The 19,892-nt window shown below is 46.1% G+C and overlaps 1 protein-coding gene across 1 annotated transcript in view; it reads right to left on the reverse strand.

The window, feature by feature from the left end:
* The window catches only part of LOC138663915 (gastrula zinc finger protein XlCGF53.1-like), a 129,333-nt gene that overhangs the window by 83,606 nt on the left and 25,835 nt on the right, over window positions 1-19,892 (reverse strand). The window lies entirely within an intron of this gene.

Raw genomic sequence — 19,892 nt, forward strand, 5'->3', positions numbered from 1 at the left:
AACCATCATGACATCCTTGTACAGATCTTTGTGTCCTTCTAAATACTCCCACTCCTCATTATTATTTATTATTATTATTATTATTTATTTATTTATATAGCACCATTAATTCCATGATGCTGTACATGAGAAAGGGGTTCCATACATGGTTATATCATTTACAGTACACAAATTTATGATGACAGACTGGTATAGAGGGGAGAGGACCCTGTCCTTGCAGACTTACATTCTACGGGATACTGGGGAAGAGACAGAAGGTCGGGGATGCGGCTGCTCTGGTGGTGGTGAGGCGGCAGCTCGGGCGGTTGGTGAGGCGGCAGAATGGTTATTGCAGGCTGTAGGCTTTCCTGAAGAGATGGGTTTTCAGGTTCCGTCTGAAGGATCCGAGGGTGGTGGATAATCGGATGTGTTGAGGCATGGAATTGGGGGATATATTCGGGAGAAATCTTGGAGGTGGTTGTGTGAGGAACGAATAAGTGCGGAGGAGAGTAGGAGGTCTTGGGAGGATCGAAGATTGTGTGAGGGAAGATAGTGGGAGATTAGTTCAGAGATATAGAGAGGGGACAGGTTGTGGATGGCTTTGTAGATCAGTGTTAGTAGTTTGAACTGGACTTGTTGGGGAATTGGGAGCCAGTAAAGGGATTTGCAGAGGGGAGAAGCAGGGGAGTAGCGAGGGATCACACCTTCCTCTTGACTTCTGGATGAGGGCTTGAAGGAAACAGTTGTGAACTATAAAAAGGGGATATGCCTCTATAACAAGAGATCCAAAGAATTGGAGACTTTACAAAACCACACCCAGAAGCACTCTACAGAATAGTAGGCAGTGCATCATGGCTCCATCACGAGGGACACAGATTTGACATTCTATAGGATGCCAGCTTAGGGGACCATGGCCCCAGCCGAAAGAATACAGATCTGCTCCAGTGACCATCACTCAACCCATGGATACGTTTGGGAAAGCCAGGAGAAGTAGACGGTGACATCCTGACATCCTATTCCGTCCTTGTGACCCTGGCCCTAATTCCCATGGACGGGATAATACATCACATGCGATCAACCGCGCTCCCCCCGGCCGGGTGATTATCACAGCTGACATCGGGCACTTTAACTCCCGGAACACTGCGATCAAAGAAGATTGCAGCGTTTCGGTGGCATAGAGAAGCATCGCGCAGGGAGGGGGCTCCCTGCATGCTTCCTTGAGACGCTCAGAACAACGCAATGTGATTGCGTTGTTCCGAGGATCTCCTCCGTTCTCCTCCCTGCAGGTCCCTGGATCCAAGTTGGCCGTAGGGTTCTTCCAGGTCCTGCAGGGAGGTGGCTTGTCAGTGCCTGCTGAGAGCAGGCACCGGCAAGCCTACTGCACTGCCTGTCAGATCACTTATCTGACACAGTGCTCTGCAAAGTGTCAGATCAGTGATCTGACTTTATACAGTGATCTCCCACCCTGGGACAATGTAAAAAAAAAAAAAAAATTATACTGTGTAAAAATATTTAAAAAACAGATTCCTAAATAAAAAATACTGTTCCAATAAATACATTTCTGTATGTAAATAAAAAAAACAATAAAAGAACACATATTTAGTATTGCCGCGTCAGTAACGACCCGACCATTTAAAACGGTCCCACTAGTTAATCCCTTCAGTGCACACAGTAAAAAAATAAAATACGAGGCAAAAAAATAGGGATTTTTGTGTACTCACCGTAAAATCATTTTCTTCGAGCCACTGATTGGGGGACACAGGACCGTGGTGTATGCTGCTGCCACTAGGAGGCTGACACTAAGTAAATACAAAAAAGGTTAGCTGCTCCTCTGCAGTATACACCACCCACTGGCTTCGGATAATTCCAGATCAGTAACAAAGCAGTAGGAGATTAACAAAACTAACCATAGGTACAACATGTCAGAGACTAAAAACACTCATCATAGGCAACAGGCCAAAAAAGGGTGGGTGCTGTGTCCTCAAATGAGTGGCTTGGAGAAAAGGATTTTACGGTGAGTACACAAAAATCCCTATTTCTCCATTGCCACATTGGGGGACACAGGACTGTGTGACGTCCAAAAGGATTTCCTGGGTGGGAAATAACATAACAGTGTAAACTCATGGCACCTGCTGTCTACAGGTGCACTACCGCTGCCTGCAGAATACGCCCACCCAGGCTTGCATCTGCAGATGCCAGAGTATGGACATTGTAATGCTTTGAAAAATTGTACAGGCTAGACCAGGTCGCAGCTTTACAAACTTGCACTGTAGATGCTTGATTCCGAATGGCCCAGGAAACACCCACTGACCGAGTGGAGTGTGCCCTGAGACCCGCTGGGATAGGCTTGCCTCTGATGCGATAAGCCTCTTGAATAGTCGACCGAATGCATCTGGCGATTGTCGACTTAGAAGCGGCCAGTCCCTTCCGGTGTCCTGCCGGGAGCACGAACAGAGCTTCCATCTGTGGAAAAGGTGCAGTCCTAGACACGTACTTCCTGAGAGCCCTGACAAGATCCAAGGAGTGAAGGGCCTTCTCCACGCAATGCATCAGAGCAGGAGTAAACAACGGAAGTACGATATCCTCGTTAAGGTGGTAGGAAGACACCACCTTGGGAAGGAAGGTAGGGGACGGTCTGAGAACCACCTGGTCTCGGTGGAATGTAAGGAACGGTGTTCAGCAGGAAAGGGTAGCCAACTCCGACACTCGTCTGATCGAAGTAATAGCGACAAGAAAAAACACTTTCCCAGAAAGAAGAGATAGAGAGATGTCCTGCAACGGTTCAAAGGGAGATTCCTGCAGGACACCTAGGACCAGATTGAGGTCCCAAGCCTCTAAAGGTGCTCTATAGGGAGGCACCACGTGGGAGACTCCCTGAAAGAACGTTCTGACCTAGGGTTTGGAAGCTATTTTTGGTTGAAAAAGGACTGACAAGGCCGAGATCTGCCCTTTAAAGGGAACTCGGCAAAAGCCCCAAGTCCAGACCGGATTGGAGAAAGTCCAGGATGGTAGGGATGTTGAAAACCAACAGAGGGTGACCTCTACTTCTGCACCATTCAAAGAAAGTCTTCCAGGTCCGATGATAGATGCGCGATGACACCGGTTTTTGGGCATTGATCAAGAGGAAACTACTTCGCGGGAGAAACCTGCTTGAGTCAGAACCCAAGATTCAACGGCCAAGCCATCAAACACAGGGCCCCTGAGTTCTGGTGGTAGATCGGGCCCTGGGAAAGTAGATCCGAATGATCTGGTAGATGCCAAGGAACGTCTGCGATGAGTTGGACCAGCTCTGCATACCACGCCCGGCGAAGCCAATCCAGAGCGATGAGAATCACCGGCGCACCCTCCGCCCTGATCTTCCTGATGACTCTGGGAAGCAGGGGAAGGGGAGGAAACAGATAAGGAAGGTGAAACAGACTCCAAGGAAGGACCAGCGCGTCCACCCCGATTGCTCTCGGGTCCCGAGACTGAGCTACAAACTGAAGTACCTTGGCCTTGAACAAGGAAGCCATCAAGTCTACGTCCGGAGTACCCCAACGAAGGTAGATTTGTTGGAATATGTCCTGATGGAGAGACCACTCTCTTGAGGCAAGACCTTGCCGGCTGAAGAAGTCCACGGCCCAATTTTCCACTCCTGGAATGTGAACGGTCGATATGACCGAGTGGTTGTTTTCGGCCTAGTGAAGGATGTGCAGCTCTGCTGCGGGTGCCCCCCTGATGATTTATATAGGCCACAGCCGTGGCATTGTCCGACTGGATACGGATGGGGCGGCCTGCTAGGAGATGATGGAACCGCTTTAAGGACAGCCAAATCGCACGTATCTACAGGATATGGATTGGAAAGCGAGACTCGTAACGAGTCCAGGTTCCCTGCGCAGTGTGATGGCGAAAGACCGCTCCTCAGCCGAGGAGGCTGGCAAAGGTAGTGACTACCAGCCAATGGACTGGGAGGAAGGACCTCCCTTGGAGAAGAGAGGTTCGGCGCATCCACCATTGGAGTGCCTGCTTGACCCAAGGAGAGAGAGGACACAGTTGGTCGAGGGAAAATGGACTCCCGCCCCATGCGTCTAGCAGAGCGGGCTGGAGGGGACAGAGGTGTAGTTGCACAAATGGAATTGCCTCCATTGCGGCCACCATCTTCCCAAGAATCCTCATGCCGAAATGGATGTAACAGGGAGATGGCTGGAGAAGCTTCAAGACCCCCTGTTGAAGAGCCAGGACCTTGTCCCGAGGAAGAAGCACCAACCCTCGGGAGGTGTCAAGGGTCATGCCCAGGAAGGAGATCCGTTGAGCTGGAACTGTAGATGACTTTTTTAAGATGATCAACCAGCCCAGCCAAGAAAAAGAATCCAAGGAAATGCGGACGCACTCCTCGCAGGCTTGGAAAGATGGGCCTTTGACCAGTAAGTCGTCTAGGTAGGGAAGCACGACTAGACCCCGAGAATGTAGAATGGCCATGACCGCCGCCATGACCTTTGTGAAAACTCTGGGGGCGGTGGCGAGGCCGAAAGGCAAGGCCGTAAACTGAAAATGTTCCCCTCTGACGGCGAAGCGAAGAAACCTTTGGTGAGGTGGGAAGATTGGGATGTGGAGGTACACATCCCGGATGTCGATGGAGGCTAAGAATTTGCCTTGTTCCCTCGAGGCGATGACGGAACAGAGGGACTCCATCCTGAAATGTCGGACTTTGACAAATCTGTTCAAGGGCTTAAGGTCCAGGATGGGCCTGACCGTTCCATCCCTCTTGGGGACCATGAACAGATTTAAATAAAAACTGCGGAACCTTTCGTCCTCTGGGACAGGGACAATGACCACATCTCGGCGGAGCAACTCGATGGCCTGGGAAAAAGCCCGAGCACGCGATCCCGCTTTGGGAGGGCAGGAAGCGAAAAACCGGGTTGGAGGAGGGGTAGGGGGGAGGAAAAAAAATCGATTTTGTAACCGGAGGACACCAGATCTCTGACCCACTCGTCGTGAACGACTGTGAGCCAGGTATGACGAAACAAGAGAAGGCGTCCGCTTACTTTGCTTGTGTTGTCCGGACGAGGTTGCGAGTCATTTAGAAGATGGTTGGGGTTTGGATCCCCTGGACCTAGACTGCGTGGTGCGGCCCCTAAAGGAATGGCTGGGCCTGTACGAGGACTGTGGGCTTTTGTCTCTGCCGGCACAGCGCCCCGAACCAGGAGAAATGGCTGAGGAGAGTCATGCATAGTTTTCATGAAAGGACCGAAAACGAGCCTGCGGCTGTCGACGGAACGGTTGTCTGAATCTCTGCTGGGAAAGGGAAGTACTTTTCCCTCCTGTAGCGTCTGAAATCAGCTTGTTCAGATTTTCACCAAATAAGCAGCCACTGAGATATGGAAGGGATGTGAGGGACTTTTTAGATGCGGAGTCCGCTCGCCAGTTTATCAAGCATAGTGCTCTCCTAATCGCCACAGCGTTTGAAGCCGTAAGTGCAGAGCAATTGGCCGCATCCAGGGAAGCGTTTACTAAGTAATCACCAGCCAAGGAAATTTGATTTGCTAGCTCCGCTATGTCAGAGGGAAGATCACTGTTCTGTAAGGCCTTATGCAGAGAGTCTGCCCAAAAAGTCACGGCTTTGGCTACCCAGGTAGCAGCGAAGGAGGAAAAAATTGCTGAGCTGGAAGCCTCAAACACTGAACAGGCGAGACTGTCAACTAGGCGATCTGTGGGATCTTTGATAGAAGATCCGTCTGGCACGGATAGAAGAGTTTTAGAGGACAAACGTGAAACAGGAGGATCCACAGGAGGGGATTCTGTCCATTGTTTGCGGAGATCAGGAGAAAAAGGATATTTGGACTCCAGAGATCTCTGGCCAGCAAAGCGTTTGTCCGGATGCTCCCTATGTCGCTGGGCTATGCCAATCACCCGGACTTCCAGGACAAACACCCTATGAGGACACTTGGTCCTTTTGAAGGACATCGAATTATCCGTATAGGAGGTCGCAGGCTCCTCATCAACCTGAAGAGACTGGTTGACGGCCTCAATGAGACTATCTATAGTACTCTGATAACCTGGCGACTCCAGATCAAGAGGCCCATCAGACTCAGGTTCAGAGTCCTGGTCGGAACAGGTGCCTGGGGAGCGAGAGCGGGAGGCATAGTTAATGGACGCGCTTCCTAGATGGCCGCTTGTGCCTAGAATGAGAGCGGCCCCTGCAGGCTGAAGATTCCGCAGCCATAGGGGAAGTTTCCTGAATAGGCGGATTAGTGGTCCTGCTCCTGAATGGATCCTGGAGGGACTCGATAGCTTTAGTCAAAGAAGCCATAGATTGCGAAAGTGACAAAGCCCACTCAGGGGGGACTGGTCACCGCAGGCTCGTTTGCGGTGGGGAGCTCCTAAACGCATTTAGGGTAACAAGCATTACAAAGCGGAGCAGTGTGCCAGCTTGGTAGCGCAGCCTGACAGGAGGTGCAAGAAGTGAAGAACACCGTAAGCGTTTTTTGCAGATTTTTTGGAGGGTTTAGGCAGAGACATGTTGTACCTGCTAACCTCCGTGCAGGGCTGATGTGGGGCACTTATGTGCAGCTAAAATAGCAGAGCACTGTGTGTGCGCATGATGAGGAGGGCCTGTGTTAGCGTGCAGAGCACCTACCCAGGTCCTGTCGCAGCGCTGTGCCGACCGGGAGGAGAGTAGTGCAGCCGATGTCCAGAAGCTCCTTGCATCAAAGATGGCCGCCGAGATTATGTGGAGCGCTTCCCGCAGTGTGCGAGAAGCGCTAAACTGGTAGGCGGGGCCTCGCGTGTGACGCGCGCTGTGGGCGCCGCGGCCTAGCTGGGGCCGAAGCCGGGGACTAAATTAGCGGTGCCCGGACACAAGATGCAGCCGAGCCCTCGGTGCACTCGTGAGCTCCCCCACCCCTGCAAGACTCACCGCTGATGGTCCTCTTCAGGCGAGGTATGAGGGGAGGTGCAGTAATCCTCGATCCGCCACCCTCTTGACGAGGAGGTGGAGACGGACAGGGGAGCTCCATGCAGCACCGCTGTTCTTCAGTGGTGGTTCAGAGGGAGGGCGGCCGGACTGTGCATATGAAAGGTGGCCTATGTGTATCCTAAGGCTCCCCTAGGATTTCACAGAGCTAGGTCTCGGCCGTAAAGCCCACGTAGCAGGAGAGGGTACGGGGAGGTGAAACTCGCCGTGCTCGCCTGTTGATGTTTTGGGGGAGATCAGCCCCCTTAAAAGGGTCCTTCACCCCATCCTCCTCTTGCGCAAAAAGGTAAAAAAAATAAAAATAAAAAAGTCTGAAAGAAAAAACAGACGCAGTGTGCCTCCTACGGACACTAAGCAAGAACTGATATTATCCGTAGCCAGTGGGTGGTGTATACTGCAGAGGAGGAGCTAACCTTTTTTGTAATTGCTTAGTGTCAGCCTCCTAGTGTCAGCATACACCATGGTCCTGTGTCCCAATGTCGCAATGGAGAAACAATGCTTTATCATCATACCGCCAAACAAAAAGTGGAATAACACGCGATCAAGAAAGACGAATATAAATAAACATGGTACCGCTGAAAACGTCATCTTGTCCCACAAAAAACGAGCCACCACACAGTGTCATCAGCGAAAAAATAAAAAAGTTATAGCCCTCAGAATAAAGCGATGCAAAAATAATTATTTTTTATATAAAATAGTTTTTATTGTATACAAGTGTTAAAACATAAAAAAATGCTATAAATGAGGTATCGCTGTCATTGTACTGACCCAAAGAATAAAACTTATCAATTTTACAAAACATGGAATGGTATAAACGTCCCCCCCCCAAAGAAATTCATGAATTGCTGGTTTTTGTTCATTCTGCCTAACAAAAAAATCAGAATAAATAGCGATCAAAAAATGCCATGTGCCCGAAAATGGTACCAATAAAAATGTCAACTCGTCCCAGAAAAAACAAGACATCACATGACTCTGTGGACCAAAATATGGAGCAATTATAGCTCTCAAAATGTGGTAATGCAAAAACTTTTTTGCAATAAAAAGCGTCTTTTAGTGTGTGACAGCTGCATAAAACATAAGAACCCGCTATAAATAGTAAATCAAACCCCCACTTTAATCACCCCCTTACTTAAGGAAAAATAATAAAATAAAAACATTTTTATTTCCATTTTCCCATTAGGTTAGGGCTAAAGTTAGGGTTGGGGCTAGAGTAGGGGTTAGGGTTTGGATTACGTTTACGGTTGGGATTAGGATTAGGGGTGTGTCAGGGTTAGAGGTGTGGTTAGGGTTATGGTTGGGATTAGGGTTAGGGGTGTGTTGGGGTCAGGGATGCGTTGGGGTTAGGGATAGGGGTATGTTGGGGTTAGGGGTGTGTTGGGATTAGAGATGTGGTTAGGGTTGGGATTAGGCTTAGGTGTGTTGGGGTTAGGGATATAGTTAGGGTTGGGATTAGGCTTAGGGGTGTGTTGAGGTTAGGGCTGGAGTTAAAATTGGGGGGTTTCCACTGTTTAGGCACATCAGGGGCTCTCCAAATGCGACATGGCATCAGATCTCAATTAAGTAAAACGGTGCTCCTTCGCTTCCGAGCTCCGCTGTGTAAACAGTGGTTTACCCCCACATATGGGGCATCAGCATACTCAGCACAAATTGGACAACAACTTCTGCTATCCAATTTCTCCTGTTACCCTTACCCTTGTGAAAATAAAAATTTGGGGGCTAAAAAAATCATTTTTGTGGTAAAAAAATTATTTTTTTATTTTCATGGCTCTGCGTTGGGGGTTCAAAGTTCTCACAACACATCTAGATAACTTCCTTGGGGGGTCTAATTTCCAATATGGGGTCACTTGTTTAGGTACATCAGGGGATCTGCAAACGCAAGATGACGCCCGCAGACCAATCCATCAAAGTCTGCATTCCAAAACGCCGCTCTTTCCCTTCCGAGCTCTGCCATGCGCCAAAACGATGGTCCCCCCACATATGGGGTATCAGCGTACTCAGGACAAAATGCACAACAACTTTTGGGGTCCAATTTCTCCAGATACCCTTGGGAAAATTAAAAATTGTGGGCTAAAAATCATTTTTGTGGAAAATATGATTTTTTAATTTTCACAGCTCTACATTATAAACTTTAGTGAAACAATTGAGGGTTCAATGTGCACACCACACATCTAGATCAGTTCCTTAGGTGGTCTAGTTTCCAAAATGGTGCCACTGTTTAGGCACATCAGGGGCTCTCCAAATGCGACATGGCATCTGATCTCAATTCCAGCCAATTCTGCGTTGAAAAAGTAAAACGGTGCTCCTTTCCTTTCCGAGCTCTGCCATGCGCCCAAACAGTGGTTTACCCCCACATATGGGGTATCAGCGTACTCCGAACAAATTGCACAAAAACTTTTGGGGTCCAATTTCTCCTGATACCCTTGGTAAAATAAATTGGGGTGAAAAGATCATTTTTGTGAAAAAAATATGATTTTGTATTTTTACAGCTCTACATTATAAACTTCTATGAAGCACTTGGAGGTTCAAAGTGCTTACCACACATCTAGATCAGTTCCTTAGGGGGTCTACTTTCCAAAATGGTGTCACTTGTGGGGGTTTCCACTCTTTAGGCACATCAGGGGCTCTCCAAATGCGACATCGTGTTCAATCTCAATTCCAGCAAATTTTGCGTTGAAAAGTCAAATGGTGCTCCTTCCCTGCCATGAGCTCAAACAGTGGTTTACTCCCACATATGGGGTATCAGCGTACTCAGAACAAATTGCACAACAACTTTTCGGGTCCAATTTCTCCTGTTACCCTTGGTAAAATAAAACAAATTGGATCTGAAGTAATTGTTTTGTGAAAAAAAGTTAAATGTTCATTTTCTTTTTTAAACATTCCAAAAATTCCTGTGAAACACCTCAAAAGTTAATAAACTTCTTAAATGTGGTTTTGAGCCCTTGAGGGGTGCAGTTTTTAGAATGGTGTCACTTTTGGGCATTTTCAATCATATGGACCCCTTAAAGTGACTTCAAATGTGATGTGGTCCCTAAAAAAAATGGTGTTGTAAAAATGAGTCATTTCCTCATAACTTCCAGCCAAAAAAAAAATTTTGGTTCCAACATTGTGCTGATGTAAAGTAGACATGTGGGAAAAGTCATGGATTAAGCATTTTGTGTGACACATCTGTGTGATTTAAGGGCATGAAAATTCAAAGTTAGAAATTTGGTGAAAATTTTGAAAATTTTACGTTTTTTTTTCACAGATAAGTGCAGGTAATATAAAAGAAAAATTTAACCACTATTATGAAGTACAATATGTCACGAGAAAAAGTCAGAATCGCCAGGATCCATGGAAGCGTTCCAGAGTTATAACCTCATAAAGGGACCAGTGGTCAGAATTGAAAAAATTGGCCCGGTCATTAACGTGCAAACAACCCTTGGGGGTAAAGGGGTTAAGGATTATAGAGGCCACTGTGCTCTTAGGAACCTTGACTACTGCACAAATAACCTTGGTCAGATCTGTGCCTTGCCATAATTCTGTCTCTGAGCTCCTTGGCCAGTTCCTTTGACCTCATGATTCTCATTTGGTCTGACATGCACTGTGAGCTGTGAGGTCTTATATAGACAGGTGTGTGCCTTTCCAAATCAAGTCATATCAGTTTAATTAAACACAGCTGGACTCCAATGAAGGAGTATAACCATCTCAAGGAGGATCACAAAGAAATGGACAGCATGTGACTTAAATATGAGTGTCTGAGCAAAGAGTCTGAATACTTATGACCATGTGATATTTCAGTTTTTCTTTTTTATTAAATTTGCAAAAATGTCTACATTTCAGTTTTTTTTCAGTCAAGATGGGTTGCAGAATGTACATTTTTTGAATTTGCCAACTGACTGCAATGAAACAAGAGTGAAAAATGGGGTCTGAATACTTTCTGTACCCACTGTATAAGCTGATGGGGCCATAGACTTTGATGATGATGGCAGAGTAAATGTGCGTTCTGACTTGCATTATTTTTGGGAGTGTCCACCAGTTTACTACTTCGGAGTGTCCGCCTTCAGTAGGCAGACACCCACGAAAACGATACATGTCAGAGCACACGTTCGCTCTGCCGTCACCATTACAGTCTATGGCCCCGTCGGCGCATACGTCCAAACCCAGTTTTGCCAAGGGGGTTGGGAAATATGAACCAATGGGACCCAAGAACACAATAGGAAAGCACCCTAAAAATAGCAAAAAAATTTATCACACAATTTCTGCTGAACATGGCAGTACCCCATATATGGATGTACAGTACTGCTTAGCCATACGGCAAGTCTCAGGAGGGATGAAGCGCTATTTGCCTCCTGGAGCACAGATTTTCCTAGAATAGTTTGCAGACATCAAATACAGAACCCCTAAGTGCTAGAAGATCAGAGTAGCCCACGCAAGTGACCCCATTTTGGAAATTATGCCCGTTTTTCACTTTATCTATAGGCGTAGTGATGAATTTGACTCCATCATTGTTTTCTGCTATTGTAAGGCCCAGTACATTCTAGTGCCCATACATTAGGCCCAGTTCACACTTCAGGAGACACGCAAACAGTAAATTAAGCAGGATCTCATCGCTAGAGAAAAGCCAAACATGTGGGCGCTAAAGGTTGTTTAGGCACACTGTGGGCCTCAGAAAGGGGGCATTTGGGTTTGGAAGTGCAGAATTTGCAGAATTTTTTTTTTTTTTTGGGGGGGGGGGAAGCTTTTCTGGAGCCTTTGTACTACCAGAAACTTGGAAGCCCCCCATATTTCCATTAACAGATGACGGACCTGAGTGGGGACTTGCTTTTTTTGTGGACTGAGGTGAAGGTTTTATTGGGAACATTTTACATAACATTTGGGATCACATTTATCCGGCGCTCTACGCTGAGAACTTACATTGGGGTTTTCATCTAAATCTATGAGTGATGTGATTGAAATTAAACCCTCGAGGGATCCATTCACTTTAATTCAGCAGCAGATTTACTCTGGGCTCCATCTGGCCTCAGTTCAGTGGTGTCCTTCTTTTCACCAGATTACAGGTCAGACAGCATCCACAGTGCCTCCATCTGCCTCAGCCTAAACTTACTGGGATTTTTGGGAGGCAGAATGAACAAATCAATTGGTCAAGAATAGATTTCATTCATTTTTTATGCCGTTCCTCGTGCGGTATAAGTGATTAGATGAGACTTTATTCTTTGGTTTAGTGTGATTACATCGATACCAGATTTATATTGGGTTTTTAGAATTGGCAGTTGTCACCCACTAAAAGATGTTTATTTTGTTGAAAAAACAAGTTTTGCATCCCCAAATTCGGAGAGATATAATGTGATATAATTTGAGTCATGTGAGGTCTTGTTTTTATTTTTGTGGGACGAATTAACGGTTTTATTCCTACAATTTTATGGCACATTACATTTTTTGATCAGTTCTGTATTCCAATTTTGGGGAGGCAGAATGAATAAAATCCAAAAATTCAAGAATTGTCTTTTGTTTATTTATGCCGATCACAGTGTGGAAAAAGTGAAGACAACTTCATTCTTCTGGTCAGTACGATTACAGCGATACCACCTGTAATCTGTGTACCTTTTTCTGGTTGTTGTTTTTTTTGCCTATTGCTGTCCCCATACTAACTGGTTTTATGTTAAATCTTTTAATATTGTATCAATAAAAATTTTCATATAACTTTATGGTATATAGCTTTTTTGATTTATATTACTTGCTTAATTGTTGACAATAACAATTTCAAACAGGGGTGCCAAACTTTTATAAAAGTTTTTTTGTAAAAGACCTTTGGTGGGTATTTCATTGATGAATTACTCTTTTTTTTTTTTTTTCTTCATTAAATCCTAGCATATTTGTCCCAACCACAGTAGAATTGTAGCCTCCTGATTGCTTAGCAGAGCTGACTGGGTCTTCTTGGGTCCAGCAGCTCTTGCCCCTTTCCTACATCCAGTGATCACATAACTGCTGGCTCTGGAGGAGTACGGTAAGTTAGTTATTCCTATTTCTGTACACACAGCGCTTCCACCTCAGACGCCTCTAATCTTTTATCGCTCACTGTCAACTTTGGTTTCACTCAATGGTCATCTGAAGCCACCCATAAAGATGGCCACACACAGATGGCCACACACTGTTCTGTACACACAGCACTTCCACCTCAGCCGCTTCTAAACTTTTATCGCTCACTGTCTCCTTTGGTCTCACTCAATGGTCATCTGAAGCCACCGATAAAGATGGCCACACACTGGACCTCATCTTCACCCGCCTTTGTTCCCTTACTAATCTCACCAACTCACCCCTCCCCCTGTCTGACCACAACCTACTGACATTTTCTTCTCTCTCCCCTTATAGCGCACAACCTCCACTCCACAAACTCACTCACCCTCGCAGAAATCTCAAAGACCTCAATTTACAATCACTCTCCGAGTCCCTTCTCCCTCTTACAAACATAGCTTCCTTCCATGACACAGATGCTGCTGCCTCTTTTTATAGTTTCAATAAGTTTTATTTTCCGAGCAAACAGTAAAATAATACATTAACAACAGATTTCCCGTACAAGAAGGTGGTATAGTGTTTAGATCGTGGGAAAGAAACAAAACTCAATCACCGATAAAATTAAACTTTAATGAACTACAATACGTAGACAGGGGGGGGGGGGGGGAGTACATAGGGGAGGGGGACAACAGAGTATCTCAAACAAGATATAAGAGTGGTCGCATTCAATTTACCCAGCAATCACAAGGACAATATTAGGGTCTGACCCAGGTTTACATTATTGTCTAGTTCCATCCAGGGTCGCCAAGTCTGATAGAAAGTGTCCCATGAGTCATTCCTTGTAGCTTGGATTCTTTCGTATAACAAAATAGTGTTCATCTTGTCCATCACAAGTGGCAGTGATAAAGAAGTAGTTCTCCACTTCGTTGCAATGTGTAACTTTGTCGCCATACAAAGTTGGCTGACTAGGTTGTGGAGTTTTTTAGGTAAGCCGGGTAACCTAGCACCCAGAAGAAACACAGCCGGGTCCAAAGGGACTGTCCTACCACACATTTTTACCATTATGGATTGTACCCTCCGCCAAAGTGCAGATACCATCGGGCACTCCCACCAAATATGTTTTCGATTGCCCTGAAGTCCACATCCTCTGAAACAGCGGTCTGATACATTTGGATAGATGGTGTGTAATTTACTCGGGACCTGGTATGTCCTATGCAAGAGTTTAATGGACGTCTCAACCATCGAGGACTGGTAGCTACCCTTAGAAAGTGTAGTACAGTTCCTCCTCCAGTCACAATGATATATTTAGGTCCGCCTCCCACTGTTTCATAAATTTAAGTTTTTCGTCACCCTGGGTGCTATTTAGGGTTGCGTAGATGAGGGAAATAGTTCCTCCACTCAAGGGGTCATTCAGGCCTCTCTGTTCGTAGCTTGTAGGACGTGGGGGTGTTTTGTGTTGTAGGATCTGTTTGGCAAAGTGGAAAACCTGGCAGATGCGCAACGTTTCCTCTGCTGGTGGTTTAAGTTTTTGGATGAAGTCCTGTTGGGAGAGCAGTGTAAGGAAGGGTGTGCAAAGATGTCTCAGGGTAGTTATGCCATTAAGGATCCACCAGGAGAAGGGACGGGGATCTAATCCTGGAATAAAATCAGGGTTATGAAAGAAGTTGGTTAGAAGAGATGATTTAGATTGTAGATCATATTTAAATCTCTCCTTCCGCCACATGATGAGGGAGTGAAAAGAGAATGGGGCTGTTATATGGATTCCCTTTGGGAGCTTCTGCATAGACCATAATAGGCCTGGTAGAGAGTAGGGGGCCATGAAGGATGACTCTAGATCAATCCATCTGGGCCGATTGTCCCTGCTAGTACAAACGCTAATTAATTGGGCTAGTTGGGCAGACTTATAGTATAAAATAAAATTGGGAAAAGACAAACCTCCCATTCTTCTGTGTATGAATAGGGTTCTAAGCCGTATTCGAGGCCTTTTGCCCTGCCACAGGAACCTCGAGATCGTGGTATTGATTTCATGCAGTGTTCTGGATGGCAGTGGGATAGGCAGAGATCGAAAGAGGTAGAGAAATTTTGGGAGGGTAATCATCTTAATAGCGTGCAATCTACCAAGCCAGGACAATTGCATAGAGGACCATCTAGTGAGGTCCGATTGCAGGTTCTTTATCAGTGGTAGGTAATTCCATTTAAACAGTGTTGACCTATGAGAGGTCACGTTAACTCCCAGATAGGTCAGATAATGATCTTTTTTAGAAAATTTAAATTGAGAAACTAGGTTGGTTTGGGCCTCTTTTGGAGTATTGATGAATAGTGCCTCGGACTTGTCGACATTGATTTTAAGGCCTGATATGAGTTCGAATTCGTGTAGAACGGTGAATAGATTCGGGAGTGAGGTGACTGGATTGGTAATGGCTAGAAGTAGATCGTCTGCAAAGAGACTTGTCTTATATTGGCCTCCTAGGTCCTGGGGTCCATGGATGTTAGGGTTGGTTCGAATGGCCTCTGCCAGAGGCTCCATAGCCAGGGCGAACAAAGCTGGTGACAATGGGCAGCCTCGTCTTGTGCCTCTTTGAATTTTGATGGGGGCAGGTTGATTAGTGGGTAGCTTTAAGTAGGCTGTGGGGCTATCATATAATAGTTTGAGGCTAGTTATAATTCCTGCCGGGACTCCAAATTTTGCTAGGGTTTCAAATAGATAGGTCCATGATACCGAATCGAAGGCTTTTTCTATGTCAAGAGCCAGCATCAACAATGGCCGTTTAAAGTGATTTGCTGAGTGTATGAGATTCAGGTTCTTTCTAATATTATCAGGACCCTGTCTCTTAGGTATGAACCCCACTTGATCTCGATGGACCAATAGGGGTAGGACTGTATTGAGTCTGGCCGTCAAAATAGATGTGTATATTTTAAGGTCTACATTCAATAAGGAAATGGGCCTATAATTTTTAGGGTAGAGATGGTCTTTTTTAGGTTTAGGGATTATTGTCACATGTGCAGTGTAAAATTCGGGTGGCATTTGGTGTCCGTTGAGGAGAGAATTGCAAAATTGTTGGATGTAGGGAGTAAGTATGTCTCCAAATTTTTTATAGTAAAGTGCCGTGAGGCCATCAGGACCAGGGGCTTTGCTTTTTTTAAGATTCTTAATTGTTGACATTATCTCTTCGGTAGTAATGGGCGTTTGGAGGTGATCGATTGCGGAGGCAGACATCCTAGGGAGATTCAGTCTTTCCAAAAAGGTCTGAAGGCGCTGCGGGGGGGGGGGGGGGGGAGGCTGGGGGGTGGCGTAGAGTGATTGGTAATATTTGTGGAATGTGCTATAGATAGCCTCCGGGTTAGCTGTAGTTTGACCTGTTGGGTCTCTAATGGATGAGACATTGTTTAATAGCTCTTTATGTCTAAGTTTACGGGCTAGCATAGAACTAGGTTTGTTGGCGTGTTTGTAGAAGGATGATTTGGTCCATGTTAGTGCTTTTTCGGCTTTGTTTGTGAGGAGTGCATCTAATTTTAGTTTAGTATCATGGATCTGTTTGGTTAAATAGAGAGATGTAGTTGATTGATTTGCCTGCTCTAACCTAAGCAGTTTGCTTTCTAGTTGCAACTGCTGCTCCGATCTTTGCCTCTTTTTGGTGGAGGCTAATTTAATCAGTGTTCCAGTTATAAATTTTTTATGTGCCATCCATACTGACCCAGGTGATATATCACCTGTCGAGTTAGCTTCGAAGTATACGTTTAGATCTTTTTTAACATCGATTAGGGTGGAGGGGTCAGTGAGTAAGGATTCGTTTATTCTCCATTTGAATAATCTAGAAGAGACAGTATTAAATTTGAATAGTGATAAGACTACATCATGGTCTGACCATGGAGATGGGATATGTCGGGAATAGAGGACTGATGGGAGTGTTGAGGCAGAGGTTAAGTGAAGGTCTATTCTCGAGTAGGATTTTTGTGCTGGGGAGTAATATGTGTACCCTCTAATGCCTCCGTTCATCTCTCTCCACACGTCCGCAATGTGACTCTCTTTCATCAGCTGGAGTATTTTCTTCCTGTCAGTTTTTGTTATGTCTGTCCTTTTCAGTGAGCTACTATCAATTGATGGATTCATAGTGAAGTTAAAGTCTCCACACCACACAAGGTGGTGGTATTTAAGTGGAATCAACTTAGTTAGGATTAGTTGGAAGGTGCGGGTCTGGGCAGTTGCGGGGGAATAACTATTGACGATGCAGATGTCTAAGCCCTGCAAAGAACCAAGTAGTATGATGAATCTACCCTCGGGGTCCAGATATGTGCTGGAGTGGTGGAATGGGAAATTATTTTTAATAAAGATGGCTACTCCTCTTCTCTTACGGTCCCAAGATGAAAGGAAGTGTTGTGAGTAGTGAGAGTTAAAATATTTAGGATAGGAAGAGGTGGTAAAGTGGGTCTCCTGTAGACAGATTATGTCAGGCTTATGTTTTTGGTAGTCAAGGAAGGCCTTTCTGCGCTTTGATGGTGAATTGAATCCCCGGACATTGTGAGACAGAACTTTACACATAGTTATGCATGATATTATTGCTTATATTTGTGAGGCTAAGTGTTGTGGTCAATACTAAGTTCACTCTATCTTTGCATTTGGTTAACTTGAGGACATAGTATCTGTTGCTGTGTGGAGACAGTGGGTGAGGGTCAAACATGGGGAAGACAACGACAAACAAATCCAATAACAATTTCAAAAGGACTATAAGTCCAACAAGTATGGCGATCTGGGTTCCCATATTAGTTAGTAAACCAGGGGTCGCCAGTTTTGGGCAGCATGCCATAATCCCAGTAGGTCCAACCCTTAATGTATTAGGAAAAATAATAATAAATAAAAAAAAAAGGGGGGGGGGAGGGGATGGGGGGGTTGGATGAAATATAGGAAAAGGGAGGTGAGAGGTAAAAGAATGAGTAAGATGGGGGAGGGTGGGAAGGGATAGGTGGGGGTCAGATGGGTTTAGTAAACCTGATAGAGGTAGGTCAGGCACAACATGGCTAATTACTCGTCCGAGTTCGGGGTATTTTTCATATGGAGGAGAGTTCAACCAAGATGGAGGTTCCCATTCTCAGTAGAGGTGGCCTTTAGAAGATTCAGTTCTCTTTCTTTCACGTGACTGCAAGTCCACATCAGGAGATCCGTGAGTTTTGACTCCTCGTTCTGGGGGAGTCTTTCCACTCTCTTGCTGGTCTGGATTTTTGCTGAGGAAGCGAGGGTGCGTCTATGCTGATCGGTATTCCTGCTTTAACCAAGGCTTGTTTTCCTTCCTCCAGAGATTTGCAGATAAATGATTGGGAGTTGGCTGTGAAGTTCAGGGTGAAGGGGAATCCCCAGCGGTATTTAATTTGGGCCTTCTGAAGGGAGGCCGTAATGGGTTTGAGGGATCTTCTCCTGGCCAATGTAGCCGTGGCTATATCCGCATATATATGCACAGTATTTGGTAAATTAGGCAAGGAAGAGCGGTCTCTGGTTGCTATTAGGATCATATCTCTTGTTTCTTCGTAGTGCAATTTCAGAATAACGTCTCTAGGCATGTCAGGCGAACGAGGCTTGCCCAGTGCCCTTTGGATCCTGGTAATATGTAGGAGGGATGGGTCTATATCAGGCAGGAGCACAGCAAAAAGTGTGGTCATTGTTTCTTTAAGGGCAGTAATATGTTCCGGGAGGCCTCTTATTCTCAAATTACTCCTGCGGGACCTGTTTTCATAATCCTCGCAGCGAAGTTCCAGCTCATTAATGCGGTCTGTGTGATTTTTGGATGTCTCATGATCCTCCTCCAGGGCATCTATCATAGACTCAATTTTTTCCTCTAAGTTATTTGTACGTTGCATAATGTCCTGTAATTGAGACGCAATGCCCTGCATGGCTGCAGAGAGTTCTGCTCTAAAAGTCTCCTGCAGCGATTTTGTGAGCGCTGCTGTGGAGATTATAGTCTCCATGCCTGGGGAAGTTCCCCCCTGGTCTGTGTTCTCCTCTACCTGCGGTGCTGTGGCCGGGGACGGAGCTGCTGCGGCGGCCATCTTGGATGTGTTGCCGATCAGGAGAAGGTCCGTAATGAGGCGGCCTGCGGGTTGTGCCACGCTCCCCTTCTTCGGCATTACCGGTGGTGCCGATCCCGGGGGTGTAGGTGCCTCGGCTCCGGTGAGTTAGATGTGCTCTGACGGCTAATTAGGGCTGCGTGGGATCAGTTTGGGAGCGGAGCTCAGCACGACATGACCGTCGGCATCTAGGTCCGCGCATGCGCCCCTGCTGCCTCTTTTTATAACACCACAATAACAGCAACACTCGATTCGGCCGCCCCGCTCATGCATAGCAAAACTCGTAGAATTAACAGGCAGCCCTGGCCAACCAGCCTGGCAAAGAACTGAGACGGGCTTCCAGGATCGCTGAACGGCGATGGAAGAGATCTCGTTCTGCTGAGCACTTCACTGCATACAAGCAGTCCCTCGCCAGCTTCAAGTCACTGCCGCAAAACAAACTTACTGCTCTTATCTCATATATCCTTCCTGTCGCACAACCCTAAACAGCTCTTCAACACTTTCAATTCTCTACTCAGTCCCCCAGCATCTCCTCCCTCCCCTCTCATTTCAGCTGAAGAATTTGCCTCTTTCTTTAAGCAGAAGATAGATAACATCAGACTAAGCTTTGGCCCGCAGCCCCCAATGCCCCTCCTCTTGACTTCTCAGCCCTGTTCCAAAGCCAGCATCTCCACCATGACAGACGATCAGCTCTCCCTCCTTCTATCAAGATCACATCTCACCACTTGCACTCTTGACCCGCTCCCATCCCACCTCATCCCTAACCTCGCAAAAGTCTTCATCCCAACCTTTACACAACTCTTCAACCTCTCACTTACAAACGGTGTCTTCCCCTCATCCTTCAAACATGCATCAATCACACCTACCTTCAAAAAAACCCTCCCTCGACCCATCCTCTGTGTCCAGCTATCGC

This window comes from Ranitomeya imitator, chromosome 2, assembly GCF_032444005.1.
Source record: "Ranitomeya imitator isolate aRanImi1 chromosome 2, aRanImi1.pri, whole genome shotgun sequence".
Taxonomy (NCBI): domain Eukaryota; kingdom Metazoa; phylum Chordata; class Amphibia; order Anura; family Dendrobatidae; genus Ranitomeya; species Ranitomeya imitator.